The 14,721-nt window shown below is 46.0% G+C and overlaps 7 non-coding genes across 7 annotated transcripts; all 7 read left to right on the top strand.

The window, feature by feature from the left end:
- Positions 1–46: 46 nt before the first annotated feature.
- LOC130322673 (U2 spliceosomal RNA) lies at positions 47–237 on the top strand. The gene has a single exon (XR_008868129.1). It is a non-coding gene; the product is annotated as a U2 spliceosomal RNA (small nuclear RNA).
- Positions 238–2,319: 2,082 nt separating this feature from the next.
- LOC130322672 (U2 spliceosomal RNA) lies at positions 2,320–2,510 on the top strand. The gene has a single exon (XR_008868128.1). It is a non-coding gene; the product is annotated as a U2 spliceosomal RNA (small nuclear RNA).
- A 2,072-nt stretch (positions 2,511–4,582) lies between these two features.
- On the top strand, positions 4,583–4,773 carry LOC130322691 (U2 spliceosomal RNA). Its single transcript, XR_008868144.1, has one exon. It is a non-coding gene; the product is annotated as a U2 spliceosomal RNA (small nuclear RNA).
- A 2,090-nt stretch (positions 4,774–6,863) lies between these two features.
- LOC130322690 (U2 spliceosomal RNA) lies at positions 6,864–7,054 on the top strand. The gene has a single exon (XR_008868143.1). It is a non-coding gene; the product is annotated as a U2 spliceosomal RNA (small nuclear RNA).
- A 2,087-nt stretch (positions 7,055–9,141) lies between these two features.
- Positions 9,142–9,332, top strand: LOC130322689 (U2 spliceosomal RNA). The gene has a single exon (XR_008868142.1). It is a non-coding gene; the product is annotated as a U2 spliceosomal RNA (small nuclear RNA).
- A 2,088-nt stretch (positions 9,333–11,420) lies between these two features.
- LOC130322683 (U2 spliceosomal RNA) lies at positions 11,421–11,611 on the top strand. Its single transcript, XR_008868138.1, has one exon. It is a non-coding gene; the product is annotated as a U2 spliceosomal RNA (small nuclear RNA).
- A 2,091-nt stretch (positions 11,612–13,702) lies between these two features.
- Positions 13,703–13,893, top strand: LOC130322671 (U2 spliceosomal RNA). Its single transcript, XR_008868127.1, has one exon. It is a non-coding gene; the product is annotated as a U2 spliceosomal RNA (small nuclear RNA).
- Positions 13,894–14,721: the final 828 nt, after the last annotated feature.

Raw genomic sequence — 14,721 nt, 5'->3', positions numbered from 1 at the left:
TAGTGCCCATGAAGGGGACCTTGTTGGGCCCGCCCCTTTCACGGTTATCGCTTCTCGGCCTTTTGGCTAAGATCAAGTGTAGTATCTGTTCTTATCAGTTTAATATCTGATACGTCCCCTATCTGGGGACCATATATTAAATGGATTTTTGAGAACGGGGGCCGATTTCGAAGCTTGCTTCCGTCGCCCTATGCATTGACCCGATATGGCAGTATCTTCGGGTACAGTGCACCACCCCCTTACAGGGTTAAAAAGAAAGATTCCTACTTTCATTGCTACCTGCTTGCTGGCTAGCCAGCTAGCCAGCCCTGTGGGCCTTGCTGCTGCTGCTGCAGCCAAAAAACAAAAGGTGGTGCTGCTGCTGCTTCTGCTGCTTCTGCTTCTGCTTGTGTCTGGCCGCTGTTGGAGCGTCCAGGCACAGGACTTCTGCTGCTGCTGACTAAATGGCCTCCTTAATTGGATCATTTGAGTAGCCAGCACACCTGTGCAGGTAGGGCATGACATGATAGGCAGCTGCCTTGATAGCGGGTGGGTGCTGAATGTTCCTAATTGACAAAATAAGATTAATGCTTATGAAGAAATATAAAATCTCATCCCTTCCCCAATATCGCGCCACACCCCTACCCCTTAATTCCCTGGTTGAACTTGATGGACATATGTCTTTTTTCGACCGTACTAACTATGTAACTATGTAACATAACATGGGGGGGGTCTCCTGGCTGTTCACACAGGTGTGTCATTGCTGTACATTGACCATGCATTGCTTCTGTGGTATTGCAAAGGCAAAGACAAATGCTTCCAGCCATCCATTGCACTAATGGATTGGTCATCAGCTGGCTGTCTATGTCCCGCATCAATATAGACCAAAGTACAGAGGGTTAGGCTATGCTATTGTGCACCTACCTGATGCATCAGAAGGTGCGAGGCCCTTGCTAAATTCTGTGCACAGACTTTGAGATCTATACTTTAGACTGTATCTAAACCTGCTCCAACATGGACTGACATTCTGGCCTACTTTCAGCCGATGCGACTTGTCTGTCGCTGAACAGTCGCTTTTTATGTATTCAGCACCTATGTATAATGTTGTAAAAATGCTCTAGAAGCTAAAGTCGCAGAAATGTCACACATATTTGGCCTGCAACTTTCTGTGCGACAAATTCAGACAGGAAAAATCAGTATAAATCCTTAGAAAATTATCCCCCAGTGTCTCCATCTGCTGGCGGTATTGAATAAGCATTGCTGCACTGATGGGGTATGCATTAGACGAAAAAAAAGAAGAAAAAGAAGAATAATACGCCCAGAAAAGAGGCGAAAAGGAGAAAAACGTAAAAAAACGTGAAAAAAAAGTAAGAGGAAGAGAAGGGAAAAAAAGGTGGAAATGGGTTTAAAAGTGATTTCGGCGGAGAAATATATATATATATATATATATATATATATATATATATACGCGCACACACACACATATATATAAACGTATTCTCCGTTGAGATATTGCAGCCGCTGCTGTGTCCAGGCCCAGGAGCCTTAGCACTGTGCTGTGATGTCACTCAATACCACTGACATCACTAGGTGTAAACAACATCTCTCCTTTGCTGTGTATGTGACTATGGAGCTGTTTGGTGATGTCGTCTATTATGGCCTTCATAGAAGCAACAGGAGATTGTTGCATCCATCTAGAACCCTCAGAACTACAGTGCTATGATGTCACTCACTTCCACAGGCCTTGCAGAGTGTAAACAACAACAACCCAGCTTTGTTGTGTATGTAACCATAGGGATTTGTGATGTCACCTAGAACCTTCACAGCAGCGACAGCTTTATGAGGAGCATCAGCACTGCTCTGCCTGAGCAGAACCATCACCGCCATAGGTTGTCAAATAACCCGGATTTAACCCACACAGGTAAGTCCAATGGGGTGCAGGCATGTCCTCTATGCTTACAGCTTCCCGTGGGTGTTGGTTTGATACCGTTTGGGGACAGCCAAGGAGGCATCTGCAGGCAACAAAGGTAGGTGTGTGCTTGTGTGTGTGTTTCCTATGCAGATCCTAAGCCCAGTGTCACATGCAAGTAGGAGGAGTAAGAAGGGTTCCTGGCAAATCCGGGTTATGGATTGCATTTAAAAAGGCCCCGTGGGAGTGCAATGGGCCCCTGTCTTGCTGCTTAGCAATAATGGTATGGGTTTAGGTTCTGCTGTGTGTACTGGTGGTTGACTGCCCCCCAGCCCAGAGTGTGCATGGAAAATTGTCTGGCAGCCTCCCTGACAGCAAGCAGTGATAGTGCCCATGAAGGGGACCTTGTTGGGCCCGCCCCTTTCACGGTTATCGCTTCTCGGCCTTTTGGCTAAGATCAAGTGTAGTATCTGTTCTTATCAGTTTAATATCTGATACGTCCCCTATCTGGGGACCATATATTAAATGGATTTTTGAGAACGGGGGCCGATTTCGAAGCTTGCTTCCGTCGCCCTATGCATTGACCCGATATGGCAGTATCTTCGGGTACAGTGCACCACCCCCTTACAGGGTTAAAAAGAAAGATTCCTACTTTCATTGCTACCTGCTTGCTGGCTAGCCAGCTAGCCAGCCCTGTGGGCCTTGCTGCTGCTGCTGCAGCCAAAAAACAAAAGGTGGTGCTGCTGCTGCTTCTGCTGCTTCTGCTTGTGTCTGGCCGCTGTTGGAGCGTCCAGGCACAGGACTTCTGCTGCTGCTGACTAAATGGCCTCCTTAATTGGATCATTTGAGTAGCCAGCACACCTGTGCAGGTAGGGCATGACATGATAGGCAGCTGCCTTGATAGCGGGTGGGTGCTGAATGTTCCTAATTGACAAAATAAGATTAATGCTTATGAAGAAATATAAAATCTCATCCCTTCCCCAATATCGCGCCACACCCCTACCCCTTAATTCCCTGGTTGAACTTGATGGACATATGTCTTTTTTCGACCGTACTAACTATGTAACTATATAACATAACATGGGGGGGGTCTCCTGGCTGTTCACACAGGTGTGTCATTGCTGTACATTGACCATGCATTGCTTCTGTGGTATTGCAAAGGCAAAGACAAATGCTTCCAGCCATCCATTGCACTAATGGATTGGTCATCAGCTGGCTGTCTATGTCCCGCATCAATATAGACCAAAGTACAGAGGGTTAGGCTATGCTATTGTGCACCTACCTGATGCATCAGAAGGTGCGAGGCCCTTGCTAAATTCTGTGCACAGACTTTGAGATCTATACTTTAGACTGTATCTAAACCTGCTCCAACATGGACTGACATTCTGGCCTACTTTCAGCCGATGCGACTTGTCTGTCGCTGAACAGTCGCTTTTTATGTATTCAGCACCTATGTATAATGTTGTAAAAATGCTCTAGAAGCTAAAGTCGCAGAAATGTCACACATATTTGGCCTGCAACTTTCTGTGCGACAAATTCAGACAGGAAAAATCAGTATAAATCCTTAGAAAATTATCCCCCAGTGTCTCCATCTGCTGGCGGTATTGAATAAGCATTGCTGCACTGATGGGGTATGCATTAGACGAAAAAAAAGAAGAAAAAGAAGAATAATACGCCCAGAAAAGAGGCGAAAAGGAGAAAAACGTAAAAAAACGTGAAAAAAAAGTAAGAGGAAGAGAAGGGAAAAAAAGGTGGAAATGGGTTTAAAAGTGATTTCGGCGGAGAAATATATATATATATATATATATATATATATATATACGCGCACACACACACATATATATAAACGTATTCTCCGTTGAGATATTGCAGCCGCTGCTGTGTCCAGGCCCAGGAGCCTTAGCACTGTGCTGTGATGTCACTCAATACCACTGACATCACTAGGTGTAAACAACATCTCTCCTTTGCTGTGTATGTGACTATGGAGCTGTTTGGTGATGTCGTCTATTATGGCCTTCATAGAAGCAACAGGAGATTGTTGCATCCATCTAGAACCCTCAGAACTACAGTGCTATGATGTCACTCACTTCCACAGGCCTTGCAGAGTGTAAACAACAACAACCCAGCTTTGTTGTGTATGTAACCATAGGGATTTGTGATGTCACCTAGAACCTTCACAGCAGCGACAGCTTTATGAGGAGCATCAGCACTGCTCTGCCTGAGCAGAACCATCACCGCCATAGGTTGTCAAATAACCCGGATTTAACCCACACAGGTAAGTCCAATGGGGTGCAGGCATGTCCTCTATGCTTACAGCTTCCCGTGGGTGTTGGTTTGATACCGTTTGGGGACAGCCAAGGAGGCATCTGCAGGCAACAAAGGTAGGTGTGTGCTTGTGTGTGTGTTTCCTATGCAGATCCTAAGCCCAGTGTCACATGCAAGTAGGAGGAGTAAGAAGGGTTCCTGGCAAATCCGGGTTATGGATTGCATTTAAAAAGGCCCCGTGGGAGTGCAATGGGCCCCTGTCTTGCTGCTTAGCAATAATGGTATGGGTTTAGGTTCTGCTGTGTGTACTGGTGGTTGACTGCCCCCCAGCCCAGAGTGTGCATGGAAAATTGTCTGGCAGCCTCCCTGACAGCAAGCAGTGATAGTGCCCATGAAGGGGACCTTGTTGGGCCCGCCCCTTTCACGGTTATCGCTTCTCGGCCTTTTGGCTAAGATCAAGTGTAGTATCTGTTCTTATCAGTTTAATATCTGATACGTCCCCTATCTGGGGACCATATATTAAATGGATTTTTGAGAACGGGGGCCGATTTCGAAGCTTGCTTCCGTCGCCCTATGCATTGACCCGATATGGCAGTATCTTCGGGTACAGTGCACCACCCCCTTACAGGGTTAAAAAGAAAGATTCCTACTTTCATTGCTACCTGCTTGCTGGCTAGCCAGCTAGCCAGCCCTGTGGGCCTTGCTGCTGCTGCTGCAGCCAAAAAACAAAAGGTGGTGCTGCTGCTGCTTCTGCTGCTTCTGCTTCTGCTTGTGTCTGGCCGCTGTTGGAGCGTCCAGGCACAGGACTTCTGCTGCTGCTGACTAAATGGCCTCCTTAATTGGATCATTTGAGTAGCCAGCACACCTGTGCAGGTAGGGCATGACATGATAGGCAGCTGCCTTGATAGCGGGTGGGTGCTGAATGTTCCTAATTGACAAAATAAGATTAATGCTTATGAAGAAATATAAAATCTCATCCCTTCCCCAATATCGCGCCACACCCCTACCCCTTAATTCCCTGGTTGAACTTGATGGACATATGTCTTTTTTCGACCGTACTAACTATGTAACTATGTAACATAACATGGGGGGGGTCTCCTGGCTGTTCACACAGGTGTGTCATTGCTGTACATTGACCATGCATTGCTTCTGTGGTATTGCAAAGGCAAAGACAAATGCTTCCAGCCATCCATTGCACTAATGGATTGGTCATCAGCTGGCTGTCTATGTCCCGCATCAATATAGACCAAAGTACAGAGGGTTAGGCTATGCTATTGTGCACCTACCTGATGCATCAGAAGGTGCGAGGCCCTTGCTAAATTCTGTGCACAGACTTTGAGATCTATACTTTAGACTGTATCTAAACCTGCTCCAACATGGACTGACATTCTGGCCTACTTTCAGCCGATGCGACTTGTCTGTCGCTGAACAGTCGCTTTTTATGTATTCAGCACCTATGTATAATGTTGTAAAAATGCTCTAGAAGCTAAAGTCGCAGAAATGTCACACATATTTGGCCTGCAACTTTCTGTGCGACAAATTCAGACAGGAAAAATCAGTATAAATCCTTAGAAAATTATCCCCCAGTGTCTCCATCTGCTGGCGGTATTGAATAAGCATTGCTGCACTGATGGGGTATGCATTAGACGAAAAAAAAGAAGAAAAAGAAGAATAATACGCCCAGAAAAGAGGCGAAAAGGAGAAAAACGTAAAAAAACGTGAAAAAAAAGTAAGAGGAAGAGAAGGGAAAAAAAGGTGGAAATGGGTTTAAAAGTGATTTCGGCGGAGAAATATATATATATATATATATATATATATATATATATATATATATATACGCGCACACACACACATATATATAAACGTATTCTCCGTTGAGATATTGCAGCCGCTGCTGTGTCCAGGCCCAGGAGCCTTAGCACTGTGCTGTGATGTCACTCAATACCACTGACATCACTAGGTGTAAACAACATCTCTCCTTTGCTGTGTATGTGACTATGGAGCTGTTTGGTGATGTCGTCTATTATGGCCTTCATAGAAGCAACAGGAGATTGTTGCATCCATCTAGAACCCTCAGAACTACAGTGCTATGATGTCACTCACTTCCACAGGCCTTGCAGAGTGTAAACAACAACAACCCAGCTTTGTTGTGTATGTAACCATAGGGATTTGTGATGTCACCTAGAACCTTCACAGCAGCGACAGCTTTATGAGGAGCATCAGCACTGCTCTGCCTGAGCAGAACCATCACCGCCATAGGTTGTCAAATAACCCGGATTTAACCCACACAGGTAAGTCCAATGGGGTGCAGGCATGTCCTCTATGCTTACAGCTTCCCGTGGGTGTTGGTTTGATACCGTTTGGGGACAGCCAAGGAGGCATCTGCAGGCAACAAAGGTAGGTGTGTGCTTGTGTGTGTGTTTCCTATGCAGATCCTAAGCCCAGTGTCACATGCAAGTAGGAGGAGTAAGAAGGGTTCCTGGCAAATCCGGGTTATGGATTGCATTTAAAAAGGCCCCGTGGGAGTGCAATGGGCCCCTGTCTTGCTGCTTAGCAATAATGGTATGGGTTTAGGTTCTGCTGTGTGTACTGGTGGTTGACTGCCCCCCAGCCCAGAGTGTGCATGGAAAATTGTCTGGCAGCCTCCCTGACAGCAAGCAGTGATAGTGCCCATGAAGGGGACCTTGTTGGGCCCGCCCCTTTCACGGTTATCGCTTCTCGGCCTTTTGGCTAAGATCAAGTGTAGTATCTGTTCTTATCAGTTTAATATCTGATACGTCCCCTATCTGGGGACCATATATTAAATGGATTTTTGAGAACGGGGGCCGATTTCGAAGCTTGCTTCCGTCGCCCTATGCATTGACCCGATATGGCAGTATCTTCGGGTACAGTGCACCACCCCCTTACAGGGTTAAAAAGAAAGATTCCTACTTTCATTGCTACCTGCTTGCTGGCTAGCCAGCTAGCCAGCCCTGTGGGCCTTGCTGCTGCTGCTGCAGCCAAAAAACAAAAGGTGGTGCTGCTGCTGCTTCTGCTGCTTCTGCTTCTGCTTGTGTCTGGCCGCTGTTGGAGCGTCCAGGCACAGGACTTCTGCTGCTGCTGACTAAATGGCCTCCTTAATTGGATCATTTGAGTAGCCAGCACACCTGTGCAGGTAGGGCATGACATGATAGGCAGCTGCCTTGATAGCGGGTGGGTGCTGAATGTTCCTAATTGACAAAATAAGATTAATGCTTATGAAGAAATATAAAATCTCATCCCTTCCCCAATATCGCGCCACACCCCTACCCCTTAATTCCCTGGTTGAACTTGATGGACATATGTCTTTTTTCGACCGTACTAACTATGTAACTATGTAACATAACATGGGGGGGGTCTCCTGGCTGTTCACACAGGTGTGTCATTGCTGTACATTGACCATGCATTGCTTCTGTGGTATTGCAAAGGCAAAGACAAATGCTTCCAGCCATCCATTGCACTAATGGATTGGTCATCAGCTGGCTGTCTATGTCCCGCATCAATATAGACCAAAGTACAGAGGGTTAGGCTATGCTATTGTGCACCTACCTGATGCATCAGAAGGTGCGAGGCCCTTGCTAAATTCTGTGCACAGACTTTGAGATCTATACTTTAGACTGTATCTAAACCTGCTCCAACATGGACTGACATTCTGGCCTACTTTCAGCCGATGCGACTTGTCTGTCGCTGAACAGTCGCTTTTTATGTATTCAGCACCTATGTATAATGTTGTAAAAATGCTCTAGAAGCTAAAGTCGCAGAAATGTCACACATATTTGGCCTGCAACTTTCTGTGCGACAAATTCAGACAGGAAAAATCAGTATAAATCCTTAGAAAATTATCCCCCAGTGTCTCCATCTGCTGGCGGTATTGAATAAGCATTGCTGCACTGATGGGGTATGCATTAGACGAAAAAAAAGAAGAAAAAGAAGAATAATACGCCCAGAAAAGAGGCGAAAAGGAGAAAAACGTAAAAAAACGTGAAAAAAAAGTAAGAGGAAGAGAAGGGAAAAAAAGGTGGAAATGGGTTTAAAAGTGATTTCGGCGGAGAATATATATATATATATATATATATATATATATATATATATATATACGCGCACACACACACATATATATAAACGTATTCTCCGTTGAGATATTGCAGCCGCTGCTGTGTCCAGGCCCAGGAGCCTTAGCACTGTGCTGTGATGTCACTCAATACCACTGACATCACTAGGTGTAAACAACATCTCTCCTTTGCTGTGTATGTGACTATGGAGCTGTTTGGTGATGTCGTCTATTATGGCCTTCATAGAAGCAACAGGAGATTGTTGCATCCATCTAGAACCCTCAGAACTACAGTGCTATGATGTCACTCACTTCCACAGGCCTTGCAGAGTGTAAACAACAACAACCCAGCTTTGTTGTGTATGTAACCATAGGGATTTGTGATGTCACCTAGAACCTTCACAGCAGCGACAGCTTTATGAGGAGCATCAGCACTGCTCTGCCTGAGCAGAACCATCACCGCCATAGGTTGTCAAATAACCCGGATTTAACCCACACAGGTAAGTCCAATGGGGTGCAGGCATGTCCTCTATGCTTACAGCTTCCCGTGGGTGTTGGTTTGATACCGTTTGGGGACAGCCAAGGAGGCATCTGCAGGCAACAAAGGTAGGTGTGTGCTTGTGTGTGTGTTTCCTATGCAGATCCTAAGCCCAGTGTCACATGCAAGTAGGAGGAGTAAGAAGGGTTCCTGGCAAATCCGGGTTATGGATTGCATTTAAAAAGGCCCCGTGGGAGTGCAATGGGCCCCTGTCTTGCTGCTTAGCAATAATGGTATGGGTTTAGGTTCTGCTGTGTGTACTGGTGGTTGACTGCCCCCCAGCCCAGAGTGTGCATGGAAAATTGTCTGGCAGCCTCCCTGACAGCAAGCAGTGATAGTGCCCATGAAGGGGACCTTGTTGGGCCCGCCCCTTTCACGGTTATCGCTTCTCGGCCTTTTGGCTAAGATCAAGTGTAGTATCTGTTCTTATCAGTTTAATATCTGATACGTCCCCTATCTGGGGACCATATATTAAATGGATTTTTGAGAACGGGGGCCGATTTCGAAGCTTGCTTCCGTCGCCCTATGCATTGACCCGATATGGCAGTATCTTCGGGTACAGTGCACCACCCCCTTACAGGGTTAAAAAGAAAGATTCCTACTTTCATTGCTACCTGCTTGCTGGCTAGCCAGCTAGCCAGCCCTGTGGGCCTTGCTGCTGCTGCTGCAGCCAAAAAACAAAAGGTGGTGCTGCTGCTGCTTCTGCTGCTTCTGCTCCTGCTTGTGTCTGGCCGCTGTTGGAGCGTCCAGGCACAGGACTTCTGCTGCTGCTGACTAAATGGCCTCCTTAATTGGATCATTTGAGTAGCCAGCACACCTGTGCAGGTAGGGCATGACATGATAGGCAGCTGCCTTGATAGCGGGTGGGTGCTGAATGTTCCTAATTGACAAAATAAGATTAATGCTTATGAAGAAATATAAAATCTCATCCCTTCCCCAATATCGCGCCACACCCCTACCCCTTAATTCCCTGGTTGAACTTAATGGACATATGTCTTTTTTCGACCGTACTAACTATGTAACTATGTAACATAACATGGGGGGGGTCTCCTGGCTGTTCACACAGGTGTGTCATTGCTGTACATTGACCATGCATTGCTTCTGTGGTATTGCAAAGGCAAAGACAAATGCTTCCAGCCATCCATTGCACTAATGGATTGGTCATCAGCTGGCTGTCTATGTCCCGCATCAATATAGACCAAAGTACAGAGGGTTAGGCTATGCTATTGTGCACCTACCTGATGCATCAGAAGGTGCGAGGCCCTTGCTAAATTCTGTGCACAGACTTTGAGATCTATACTTTAGACTGTATCTAAACCTGCTCCAACATGGACTGACATTCTGGCCTACTTTCAGCCGATGCGACTTGTCTGTCGCTGAACAGTCGCTTTTTATGTATTCAGCAACTATGTATAATGTTGTAAAAATGCTCTAGAAGCTAAAGTCGCAGAAATGTCACACATATTTGGCTTGCAACTTTCTGTGCGACAAATTCAGACAGGAAAAATCAGTATAAATCCTTAGAAAATTATCCCCCAGTGTCTCCATCTGCTGGCGGTATTGAATAAGCATTGCTGCACTGATGGGGTATGCATTAGACGAAAAAAAAGAAGAAAAAGAAGAATAATACGCCCAGAAAAGAGGCGAAAAGGAGAAAAACGTAAAAAAACGTGAAAAAAAAGTAAGAGGAAGAGAAGGGAAAAAAAGGTGGAAATGGGTTTAAAAGTGATTTCGGCGGAGAAATATATATATATATATATATATATATATATATATATATATATATACGCGCACACACACACATATATATAAACGTATTCTCCGTTGAGATATTGCAGCCGCTGCTGTGTCCAGGCCCAGGAGCCTTAGCACTGTGCTGTGATGTCACTCAATACCACTGACATCACTAGGTGTAAACAACATCTCTCCTTTGCTGTGTATGTGACTATGGAGCTGTTTGGTGATGTCGTCTATTATGGCCTTCATAGAAGCAACAGGAGATTGTTGCATCCATCTAGAACCCTCAGAACTACAGTGCTATGATGTCACTCACTTCCACAGGCCTTGCAGAGTGTAAACAACAACAACCCAGCTTTGTTGTGTATGTAACCATAGGGATTTGTGATGTCACCTAGAACCTTCACAGCAGCGACAGCTTTATGAGGAGCATCAGCACTGCTCTGCCTGAGCAGAACCATCACCGCCATAGGTTGTCAAATAACCCGGATTTAACCCACACAGGTAAGTCCAATGGGGTGCAGGCATGTCCTCTATGCTTACAGCTTCCCGTGGGTGTTGGTTTGATACCGTTTGGGGACAGCCAAGGAGGCATCTGCAGGCAACAAAGGTAGGTGTGTGCTTGTGTGTGTGTTTCCTATGCAGATCCTAAGCCCAGTGTCACATGCAAGTAGGAGGAGTAAGAAGGGTTCCTGGCAAATCCGGGTTATGGATTGCATTTAAAAAGGCCCCGTGGGAGTGCAATGGGCCCCTGTCTTGCTGCTTAGCAATAATGGTATGGGTTTAGGTTCTGCTGTGTGTACTGGTGGTTGATTGCCCCCCAGCCCAGAGTGTGCATGGAAAATTGTCTGGCAGCCTCCCTGACAGCAAGCAGTGATAGTGCCCATGAAGGGGACCTTGTTGGGCCCGCCCCTTTCACGGTTATCGCTTCTCGGCCTTTTGGCTAAGATCAAGTGTAGTATCTGTTCTTATCAGTTTAATATCTGATACGTCCCCTATCTGGGGACCATATATTAAATGGATTTTTGAGAACGGGGGCCGATTTCGAAGCTTGCTTCCGTCGCCCTATGCATTGACCCGATATGGCAGTATCTTCGGGTACAGTGCACCACCCCCTTACAGGGTTAAAAAGAAAGATTCCTACTTTCATTGCTACCTGCTTGCTGGCTAGCCAGCTAGCCAGCCCTGTGGGCCTTGCTGCTGCTGCTGCTGCAGCCAAAAAACAAAAGGTGGTGCTGCTGCTGCTTCTGCTGCTTCTGCTTCTGCTTGTGTCTGGCCGCTGTTGGAGCGTCCAGGCACAGGACTTCTGCTGCTGCTGACTAAATGGCCTCCTTAATTGGATCATTTGAGTAGCCAGCACACCTGTGCAGGTAGGGCATGACATGATAGGCAGCTGCCTTGATAGCGGGTGGGTGCTGAATGTTCCTAATTGACAAAATAAGATTAATGCTTATGAAGAAATATAAAATCTCATCCCTTCCCCAATATCGCGCCACACCCCTACCCCTTAATTCCCTGGTTGAACTTGATGGACATATGTCTTTTTTCGACCGTACTAACTATGTAACTATGTAACATAACATGGGGGGGGTCTCCTGGCTGTTCACACAGGTGTGTCATTGCTGTACATTGACCATGCATTGCTTCTGTGGTATTGCAAAGGCAAAGACAAATGCTTCCAGCCATCCATTGCACTAATGGATTGGTCATCAGCTGGCTGTCTATGTCCCGCATCAATATAGACCAAAGTACAGAGGGTTAGGCTATGCTATTGTGCACCTACCTGATGCATCAGAAGGTGCGAGGCCCTTGCTAAATTCTGTGCACAGACTTTGAGATCTATACTTTAGACTGTATCTAAACCTGCTCCAACATGGACTGACATTCTGGCCTACTTTCAGCCGATGCGACTTGTCTGTCGCTGAACAGTCGCTTTTTATGTATTCAGCACCTATGTATAATGTTGTAAAAATGCTCTAGAAGCTAAAGTCGCAGAAATGTCACACATATTTGGCCTGCAACTTTCTGTGCGACAAATTCAGACAGGAAAAATCAGTATAAATCCTTAGAAAATTATCCCCCAGTGTCTCCATCTGCTGGCGGTATTGAATAAGCATTGCTGCACTGATGGGGTATGCATTAGACGAAAAAAAAGAAGAAAAAGAAGAATAATACGCCCAGAAAAGAGGCGAAAAGGAGAAAAACGTAAAAAAACGTGAAAAAAAAGTAAGAGGAAGAGAAGGGAAAAAAAGGTGGAAATGGGTTTAAAAGTGATTTCGGCGGAGAAATATATATATATATATATATATATATATATATATATATATATATACGCGCACACACACACATATATATAAACGTATTCTCCGTTGAGATATTGCAGCCGCTGCTGTGTCCAGGCCCAGGAGCCTTAGCACTGTGCTGTGATGTCACTCAATACCACTGACATCACTAGGTGTAAACAACATCTCTCCTTTGCTGTGTATGTGACTATGGAGCTGTTTGGTGATGTCGTCTATTATGGCCTTCATAGAAGCAACAGGAGATTGTTGCATCCATCTAGAACCCTCAGAACTACAGTGCTATGATGTCACTCACTTCCACAGGCCTTGCAGAGTGTAAACAACAACAACCCAGCTTTGTTGTGTATGTAACCATAGGGATTTGTGATGTCACCTAGAACCTTCACAGCAGCGACAGCTTTATGAGGAGCATCAGCACTGCTCTGCCTGAGCAGAACCATCACCGCCATAGGTTGTCAAATAACCCGGATTTAACCCACACAGGTAAGTCCAATGGGGTGCAGGCATGTCCTCTATGCTTACAGCTTCCCGTGGGTGTTGGTTTGATACCGTTTGGGGACAGCCAAGGAGGCATCTGCAGGCAACAAAGGTAGGTGTGTGCTTGTGTGTGTGTTTCCTATGCAGATCCTAAGCCCAGTGTCACATGCAAGTAGGAGGAGTAAGAAGGGTTCCTGGCAAATCCGGGTTATGGATTGCATTTAAAAAGGCCCCGTGGGAGTGCAATGGGCCCCTGTCTTGCTGCTTAGCAATAATGGTATGGGTTTAGGTTCTGCTGTGTGTACTGGTGGTTGACTGCCCCCCAGCCCAGAGTGTGCATGGAAAATTGTCTGGCAGCCTCCCTGACAGCAAGCAGTGATAGTGCCCATGAAGGGGACCTTGTTGGGCCCGCCCCTTTCACGGTTATCGCTTCTCGGCCTTTTGGCTAAGATCAAGTGTAGTATCTGTTCTTATCAGTTTAATATCTGATACGTCCCCTATCTGGGGACCATATATTAAATGGATTTTTGAGAACGGGGGCCGATTTCGAAGCTTGCTTCCGTCGCCCTATGCATTGACCCGATATGGCAGTATCTTCGGGTACAGTGCACCACCCCCTTACAGGGTTAAAAAGAAAGATTCCTACTTTCATTGCTACCTGCTTGCTGGCTAGCCAGCCCTGTGGGCCTTGCTGCTGCTGCTGCAGCCAAAAAACAAAAGGTGGTGCTGCTGCTGCTGCTTCTGCTGCTTCTGCTTCTGCTTGTGTCTGGCCGCTGTTGGAGCGTCCAGGCACAGGACTTCTGCTGCTGCTGACTAAATGGCCTCCTTAATTGGATCATTTGAGTAGCCAGCACACCTGTGCAGGTAGGGCATGACATGATAGGCAGCTGCCTTGATAGCGGGTGGGTGCTGAATGTTCCTAATTGACAAAATAAGATTAATGCTTATGAAGAAATATAAAATCTCATCCCTTCCCCAATATCGCGCCACACCCCTACCCCTTAATTCCCTGGTTGAACTTGATGGACATATGTCTTTTTTCGACCGTACTAACTATGTAACTATGTAACATAACATGGGGGGGGTCTCCTGGCTGTTCACACAGGTGTGTCATTGCTGTACATTGACCATGCATTGCTTCTGTGGTATTGCAAAGGCAAAGACAAATGCTTCCAGCCATCCATTGCACTAATGGATTGGTCATCAGCTGGCTGTCTATGTCCCGCATCAATATAGACCAAAGTACAGAGGGTTAGGCTATGCTATTGTGCACCTACCTGATGCATCAGAAGGTGCGAGGCCCTTGCTAAATTCTGTGCACAGACTTTGAGATCTATACTTTAGACTGTATCTAAACCTGCTCCAACATGGACTGACATTCTGGCCTACTTTCAGCCGATGCGACTTGTCTGTCGCTGAACAGTCGCTTTTTATGTATTCAGCA

This window comes from Hyla sarda, unplaced genomic scaffold (genome assembly GCF_029499605.1).
Source record: "Hyla sarda isolate aHylSar1 unplaced genomic scaffold, aHylSar1.hap1 scaffold_2372, whole genome shotgun sequence".
NCBI lineage: Eukaryota > Metazoa > Chordata > Amphibia > Anura > Hylidae > Hyla > Hyla sarda.
This window is presented reverse-complemented; position numbering and strand designations above follow the sequence as displayed.